This window comes from Rhincodon typus, chromosome 1 (assembly GCF_021869965.1).
Source record: "Rhincodon typus isolate 14 chromosome 1, sRhiTyp1.1, whole genome shotgun sequence".
NCBI lineage: Eukaryota > Metazoa > Chordata > Chondrichthyes > Orectolobiformes > Rhincodontidae > Rhincodon > Rhincodon typus.
This window is the reverse complement of record NC_063332.1, coordinates 81,310,005-81,319,516: the sequence shown is the minus strand read 5'-3', so window position 1 is coordinate 81,319,516 and position 9,512 is coordinate 81,310,005.

Here is a 9,512-nt window from a genome sequence, read left to right as displayed (position 1 = left end):
CTGCTCCTATGATGCTGCTTGGCCTGCTGTGTTCATCCAGCCCTGCACCTTGTTGTCTCGGATTCTCCAGCATCTGCAGTTCCTACTATCTCTATTCTCAATATCCTTTTGCAATGCATTCAAAAATAATTAAATATATGACTCAGTATAAATTTTACCTATCCTGCAGCAACACTCACTCATAATTATAAAGCATTTGTGTTGTCAGATTTTATATAGTTCAAATGATTTCTAATGAGTTTACTTCATAACGCCCTTTTTGTAAAAAAAAACTACCATACAAATAGATCACTTACAATACAACAATTAATGATCTACAATGAAGAGTTTCTTCTAAAGGTATACTGGATATAAATGTAAAATGCATTAAAAGCACAGAATAATGTTTCATGTTCATTCATCTTATATAGAATTAATGATTTGAAAGTAGTTGCAATTGCCTGTCCAGTTATGGAAGTTATTTGTTTGCAGTTTTAGAAGTTGGATGTGCCATATGAAACATGAAATAAATAATTGCAACATATTAAGATTTCATTTTGGAATTAATAAAGGTTCCATCTCACTTTCCAAAGCCAGGGGCAAAATCTAAATGTGGTGAGGCCTTCTTTCATCTGCTGCTGCAGTGCATTTTGTAAATGGTATGCATTTCTGCCACTATGTTTTAGTAGCGATGGGAGTGAATATTGAAGGTGGTGCCAATCAATCTAGCTGGTTTGACCTGATGGTGTTAAGCTTCTTGAGTGTTGTTGGACAATCACGCATCCAGGCAACTAGTGAGTATTTCATCACACTCCTGACTTGTACCTGGTGGGCAGGCATGGGGGAGATTGCAGGTGACTTACTCACCACAAAATTCCTAACCTCTGGTCTACTCTTGTAGCCACAGTATTTGTGTGGCAAGTCCAATTCATGTGTCTGATTAATGCTAACCTTCAGGATGATAAAAATGGTGGATTCAGTAATAATGATACTATAGAAAGTCAAGGGGTGATGGTTAGATTCTCTCTTGTTGAAAGGTGGTCTTGAGTGACCCAAGTGTGGTTGAATGTCACTCATTATTTATTAGCCAAAGCCTGTATTGTGTAGGTCTTGCTGCATTTGAACACAGATTACAGGAAAGTGGAGTTGATTCCAGGATAAGATTGACCATGAGTACGTTAAATGGTGGAGTGGGCTGAAAGGGTTGAATTGCCTGCTCCCACTCTTAATTCCAATGTTCATATGTTCAGTATCTAAGCTGTTGTGAATGGTGCTGAGCATTATGTCATCATTGCAAACATCCCCACTTCTGACCTTGTCTTGGAGAGAATGTCATTGATGACGCAGCTGAAGATGGCTGGGCCTGGGACATCACCCTGAGGAACTCCTGCAGAGATGTCCTGGAACTGAGATTAATGACTTCCAACAGCCAGAGCTGTCTTCTTTACTGCTATGTATGACTCCAACCAGACAGGAGGTTTATCCTGATTCCCACTGACTACCCTTTTAGCTAGGGCTCCTTCATGATGAGCAAATGCTTGCTTGTCATCAAGAGCAACCATTTGTCTTTACCTCTGGTGCTCAGCTCATTATTTGAACAACAAGGGTGTTGAATCGAGGTTGTAAAGAGGTCAGGAGCTGAGTGAACCTGGTTGGTCTGACTGAGATCTCTCTGTCCATGACCTGCCCCATCTTAAAATTGAGACCAGTAGGAAGCATCTTCATGTAGCCATGAAGCAGCCACTTAACGGCCTCGACTTGGACATTCGGGGGTAGTGCACCATAGGTCTTGCCTGTAAATCCTCCCCAGCCTCACCGACCTCTCCAAAGTTGAGGATAGGTTGGGTGTGGAGGTTGGGCAAGATGGAAATGCACCTGAGAAATTTAACTGCACACCAGCAGATAGGGAACAGTTAAATTCTACCTTCTTTTTCAATAATTTCAAGGAGGTCCAGGGGCTGTCTAGATTGTTATTCAAAAGAGGGGAGGTGTGGTTCTAAATTGATTGATCTTCAAAACAGCAAACACAGTCTCAATTAGAAGAATGTCTATCTTGTTCATTATACTACTCTGTGATTCTGTATGCCACAGGCTAATTGCCAGAACTGATGTGAATAATAAAAAGCACCTCATTTCTAACATACAGATCAAGCTACTGTTCTTTTCAGAATGTTTTACACATATAAGGAAGCACACTATGTCAAGTGGTCTGTCCTCTGAGGAACAATCGAGCAGAAAACGGCAATATTCTCTGGCGATTACAAGAATGACAGGTGATGTCATTGATATGTGTAATATTCTTTCAGGCTATCTTCCCTGACTGAAGAGGTGCCCCAGGAGTTATGGTCACAGGATAAGTATCAGCCACATACATCACAATTGAGGAGAAATTTCTGCACTGAGGATTGTGAATCTTGGTTTTCTCTACAGCGTGGTGGAAGAAGAAAAGAAAGATTTTGATTTATATTGAGATTTGCACTATCAGTGGACATACAAACCACTTTTCAATTAATAATGTACCTTTGAAGTTTTGTCGTGGTTATAATGCAGGAGATGTGGAAGTCACATTTACACACAACAAAATGCCTTAAGTAGTAATTGTAAAATAAGCTGATTATCTATATATTGTGATATTGATTGAGGGATAGGTATTGACCTGGACACCAGGGATAAATCTTCAAATAATGTCATGGGACCTAATGTATCCAGCAGTTTAAAACATTGGGGCCTTGATTTAATGCCTCATCTAAAAGACAATACATCCAACAACACAGCACTTCCTCGGTATTCAGGCCTTGGAACATGGCTTAATGCCAGTACCATGTGAATCATAAGAACATAAGAACATACGAACTAGGAGCAGGAGTAGGCCATCTGGCCCTTCGAGCCTGCTCCGCCATTCAATAAGATCATGGCTGATCCTTTCGTGGACTCAGATCCACTTACCTGCGTTCTCACCGTATCCCTTAATTTCTTTATTGTTCAAAAAAAATCTACTTTTTTTTAAAAAACATTTACTGAAGTAGCATCAACTACTTCACTGGGCAAGGAATTCCATAGATTAACAACCCTCTGGGTGAAGAAATTCCTTCTCAGTTCAGTCCTAAATCTGCTCCCTCTAATCTTGAGGCTATGCCCTCTTGTCCTAGCTTCACCTGCCAGTGGAAACATCCTCTCTACTTCTATCTTATCTATTCCCTTCATAATTTTATATGTTTCTATAAGATCTCCCCTCAATCTTCTGAATTCCAATGAATATAATCCCAATCTACTCAGTCTCCCCTCATAAGCCAACACCCTCAACTCTGGAATCAACCTAGTGAACCTCCTTTGCACCCCCTCCAGTGCCAATACATCCTTTCTCAAGTAAATCAGAGGTGAGAACGCTACCAACAGTTCCAGGAACAACATAGTGGCATTGGGCAGTATCTTGTGTTGTCGCTAGCAACAAAATATCCAGTATAAGGCTGACGTTTCGGGCCTAGACCCTTCATCAGAAAAGGGGGAGGGGAAGGGGGTTCTGAAATAAATAGGGAGAGAGTGGGAGGCAGATAGAAGATGGATAGAGGAGTCGGTTCGCAATAAACAACTGCACCTCCCAGTCGCGAACCATTTCAACTCCCCCTCCCATTCCTCAGACGACATGTCCATCCTGGGCCTCCTGCAGCGCCACAACGATGCCACCCAAAGGTTGCAGGAACAGCAACTCATATTCCGCTTGGGAACCCTGCAGCCCAATGGTATCAATGTGGATTTCACAAGTTTCAAAATCTCCCCTCCCCCTACCGCATCCCAAAACCAGTCCAGCTCGTCCCTGCCTCCCTAACCTGTTCTTCCTCCCACCTATCCCCTCCTCCCACCTCAAGCCGCACCTCCATCTCATACCGACCAACCTCATCCCGCCCCCTTGACCTGTCCGTCCTCCCTGGACTGACCTATCTCCTCCCTAACTCCCCACCTACACTCACCTTTACTGGCCCCATCCCCGCCTCTTCGACCTGTTTGTTTCCTCTCCACCTATCCTCTCCTCTATCCATCTTCTATCCGCCTCCCACTCTCTCCCTATTTATTTCAGAACCCCCTTCCCCTCCCCCTTTTCTGATGAAGGGTCTAGGCCCGAAACGTCAGCCTCTCTGCTCCTATGATGCTGCTTGGCCTGCTGTGTTCATCCAGCTCTGCACCTTGTTGTCTCGGATTCTCCAGCATCTGCAGTTCCTGCTATCTCTGATTCAAAAATATCCAGTATCATTGAATGACACGGTGTAAGAGATAGGGAGAATCACCGAGGCGTAGAGCAGCACAGTGGCTCAGTGGTTAGCACTGCTGCTTCACTGTCTGTGTGGAGTTTGCACATTCTCTCTGTGTCTCTGTGTGTTTCCTCTGGGTGCTCTGGTTCCTTTCCACATTCCAAAGATATGCAATTTGGGTGGATTGGCCGGGCTAAGTTGTCCATAGGGTCCAGGGATATGTAAGTTGGGTGGATTAGCCATGGGAGATACAGGGATAGGGTAGATGGGTGGGGTGTGGACTCAATGGGCCGAATGATCTGCTTCCACACTGTAGAGATTCCATTGAAGTGTCGCCAAGTGTGGAAGTCTGTTTAGCCAAAGGTGGAACAGTCAATTTGACAATTACGCCTAAAGGGCAGAGTCAATGGCGTCACCAGTGGGGAGCTAGAAATTAAATTGAGGACATTGGGAAGGAGCTGGGAAAATGTCAGTGATATCATTTGTGGAACACTGTAGGTTGGGAATTCCAGGGTCACAGGCAGAAAGTGGATGGTCTCATTGTGGGTGCTGTGGCCTCTAAAAGATCCTAAAGTTGGCTTCACTACTGGGGAGAACTAAAGGTCAGGATAGCATGAGGCTGGTAATGTATGTGGGCTCAGGGTGGAGTGCAGGAATGTGGATAATTATTATTAAGAGATCTAATGTTATGGAGAGAGAAGCTCAAGCACCACAGAGCGAAGGTTGATATAAATATGAGGGTCATTGAATTTAACGAGGGTGTGGGAGAAATTGATAAGAAACGGGGAGGATGAAAGGTGCTGAATTTTCTTCTGAAAGTAATATGCAGCATTTTATCTTGCTGTAACTCAAAACGTAGTTCCTAACTAAATAGTTGAAGATGAAGCTTTTTCTAGGTAGGAAGAGTCATTGATGTGCTCCATGGGCTGACTAATGGCAAACCCATATAGTAATGAGGCAACTTGCATAAACATCCTCAAATGTGCTCTCATCTCTATGGAGAAGCAATACTCCTGCCCCATCACTAAAGGCTCTCAAACCTTGTTCCCAGCAAAGCTGGAAACTATACTGAAATTTGAGATGAAGGTTATCTGCTATTGTAGAAAGCAGGGATAAAGGGAGAGATGCAAGTAAAATGATGAGTGGCACAATTCCTACCATTTTTTGACAGAACACTTCATGAACACAAGGCTGGTATAGGTGAATCAGCATTCCTACTAGCTATGGTGCATCCAGCAAATAATGATGGCAACTGCAGTGTCCAGACAATCTAACTGATGCACTTGGCTTCCTGTTGAATGAGTGCCTGTCCAGGGGTATATTAAATATGGCACCTGGATCTTGGACCTTGTGAAATAACGGTGGAATGATTACATCTTGTACTCCCCTGCCACAAGATTTGCCATGATCCTTGCAAGTTTATACAATTGCAGTGAAAAGTTAACCCATCCTTAAGAGGCTGTGCCACTTATTTGTTTGACTGATAGCAAACCTCTACTACAGAAGAGACCATTCAACTCATTGTGCAAATTCATAATTGAGCTCAGTGGATGTTGGAGATTTAGGGAATCATGGAATATATGGACAAAATGAAAAGTAAAGTCAAAAAAGAAAATCTGCCTCGATCATCCTGAATGACAGAACAGGTGTGAGGGGATGCATATCCCTCTCTTTTTTATGTTCTTAATATTATTTGGTTGTGAAAAGTGACAATCTGAGCCAGATTTCTCCACAATGTCAGGATATTATTAATGCACTTTGCATAATTGATCAAATAAACTATTGATAATTTATGATCCAATTCTAGCTTCCAGTAATAAAATTACATTAATCTAAAGTTTTAGCAATATGTCTCTCTTATCAGGTACACCCAAGTATATAATAATTATACAAAGCATGATTTTTAAAAATCATTGCGTTGTATAATTATCAATTATAAAATCATTTATGCAAGAATGCTTCCATTCTAATTTGGTCTCATCTGTATAAATTATTTTTGCCCCAAGCATCCATCCTTCCACACATTGAATAAATTGAAGTGCTGTAATCAGTTTGTCTAACAGTTAAATAGGGACTTTCAAACTTCTACACTTTTGTCATTTGATTAAGTCAGGCAATTAAATTGAACTCATTAGTACATTTGGTTGCTATTCATCAAATGTGTGCAGTCCATGAGATACATTTAATGATTCCACTGAGACAGAACTTTAATTATTTTGTGAGAAACAAAGAGTTATTAATAGTAAGCAGAAATGTTAATAAATAGAAATCAAGTTGAGTTCAGATTTCTAATGGCTGTCATGTTAGTGATAATGGTCTAATAATCGATTGGTCATCAGAGGATTGATTAACGTCGTGGGCTGGTTTATTAAAATCAGTAAAGCACATTGGACTGGATATTCCCATATTTAGTCAAGTTTGTCAAGCTTCATGCAATGTTTCTTTCCATAAGGCCTTGCAAAATTTCTCACTGTATTGTTCCAAACTCACCTCATTAACCACCTACTACACCTCCACAGTGCACCTCCTTTTCAATCCTATTCTCATATCCTACCACTTGCCCGAACAACTCACCGCTCACTGGCTGTAGTAGAATAGACTAGCATCCCTTCAACTCGTGTCATCTTTAGGCTAGGCCGAACACCCAGCTGAGTGTCAGCATTGCAGAGTCGCATTTCACCAGCAGTATAATGGCACAGCAGTCCCAAGCCTGGGCTATCATGCTCATAGCTAGCTTGGTTAACACTTTTTTTAGCGTACACAGCTCCACTTTTTTGCCCCTGTCACTACCTAACTACCAGGCCACACAACTCACCATATCCCATCTGAGCATCCTCTTGAAGTCACTGCGACTCTGACTCCGATGCCCACTGCAGACCAACATTGTCCAGTTTGGGACAGTCAGAGATATGCAAGGCCTCAAACATTTCCAAAGATGAGCTTTATTTACAGCCGGGAGAAAGGAAACACAAACAAAATGAATAGATGCTGCAGTCCACCCTTATAATAGAAATCAAACGCTAGTATGCTAATGAATGACTACTTTACAATGTACAATTGCCTCCTGAACCCACCCCTAATTGACTGAAACTGAATGTGTAATTGGTCCTGTCTGACTTGTAGCACCTGGTGCAGCTATCGTGGACAAGGAGAGCTTCCTGCAGTTCAATATTCTCATCTTCCTCCTCAGCAGACTGCTTGCATTTCCCCAGGTCCTCATCATCCAGAATATTGCTTTGTTGTCTGCTCCAGTGGTGCACAGCACAGCGTTTTGGGATGATGCGGCTCACTCTATCCGATTATATCGCAGTACAACCCAGAACTGTACAAGCAGTGGAACTGTAACTTTATCAGCCCTGTTTTCCCCTCCACGTACCTCCAGAAAGTAGTACATGTAATTACAGAAGACCTGCACATTAATGGCATGAAATCCCTTCCTGCTGATGCATTCGGCCGTGTTCTGATGTGGCTCTCTCTGTGCTGTGTATGTGTAGTCAATGGCACCCTGAACCATCAGGACATATCTACATTCCCGAATCCTACTGCTCAGCTGCAGCACTGACCTTGTCATCAGGAATCATAATTAACTCACCCAGATAGCATCGCTCCCTGTCCTAAAGTGTGTGTGGCTTTCAGTGCTTGAATCATTGGGATCTCTGCTGGGGTAGTGGTGACCTGTACAAGAGGGACGACTCCTACAGCACACCACTAGTCATAGACCTCCAGTCCGAGAAACAACCTTCAAACATCACCCTCTTCTTCCTACCATTGAGCCAATTTTGAATCCAATTAGCTCACTTTCATTGGATCCCATGCGACCTAAGCTTCATGACTAGCCTGCTGTGTGGGACCTTGTCAAAGATCTTACTAAAGTCCATATAGACAACAACCACAGGCTACCTGATTGAAGGGAGCCAGTCACATAGAAGCTCAAAACAGCTGTCACATTCACAGCCACCCAGAGAGGATGCCTCTTTCTCTCTCCCCTACTCCTCTGGGTCTCCAGCCCCAATCCAGCAGCATGCACTGCTCTGCCACAGAATTCCTGAACATACAGAGTCTGCATTGCTGTTGCTCCTGCTCCTCTTCTATCAGCCTTCATCTCCTTGGCAATATCTGACCTCTGGCTGCATCCATGGGCTCCTGCAGGAGACTATGTTGGGAACATAAGGAACAGAATGGATTCCTGGCTTAGAGAAAGGTCAGTGTTAGCACATCCTGCTGATGATGTTGTGCACACTCCTCCACACCCTGAAACACGCAGCACCCTGACAAGGAGGGCCATGTATGGAGTTCTCTTTGGGATGGTCACCTACCTGGCTGAGGTGCTGCCCCAGCTGAGTGAACAACACCCAGGTCAGTGGTACTGTGATGGGCTCTGAGGCTCAGACTGAGAGGGTGCAGTCAAACAGAACGATACTGATAGGAGACTCAATTGTCGGGGGGACAAACAGGAGATTCTGTGGCTGCAGAAGAGACACCAGGATGGTGTGTTGCCTCCAGGGTGCGAGGGTCAAGGTTGTCTCCGAGTGGTTGCAGAACATTCTGAAAGGGGGAGGGTGAACAGCCAGAGGTCATTGTGCACATTGGTACAAATGACACAGGTAGACAAAGGGATGGGGTCCTATGAAATGAGTAAGGGAGTTAGGTAAGAAGTTAAGAAGCAGGACCTCCAGGGTAGTGATCTCTGGATTACTCCCAGTGCCACGTGCCAGTGAGGATAGAAATAGAAATATAGGTCAGATGAATGCGTGGCTGAGGAGCTGGTGTAGGAGGCAGGGCTTTCAGTGCTTGGATCATTGGGATCTCTGCTGGGGTAGAGGTGACCTGTACAAGAGGGACAACTCCTACGGCACACCACTAGTCACAGGCCTCGAGTCTGAGAAACAACCTTCAACCACCACTCTCTACTTCCTACCATTGAGCCAATTTTGAATCCAATTAGCTAGCTTTCCCTGGATTCCATGCTTTATTCATAAAAAATCTTTATACATAGACAGAGTCACAAGAACAGTTCGATTCTGCACAGTCTTTACATATGGAGAACAAACACTCCCAAGGCAATTCATACTTATACAAGACTATATTTACAGACATTTGGGCACCGGAGGGTCTGATAACTGGACGGACCCCCATTGTACTTTTCCCAAAAGACCTCAGATGGTGGTCTTTCCCCACTGTACCTTGGAAGCAGCTGCCCCAAACTTTAGTGTGTTCCTCAGCACGTAGTCCTGGACCTTAGAATGAAGCAGTCTGTAACACCCAATTGAGGTCAATTACTTGCTC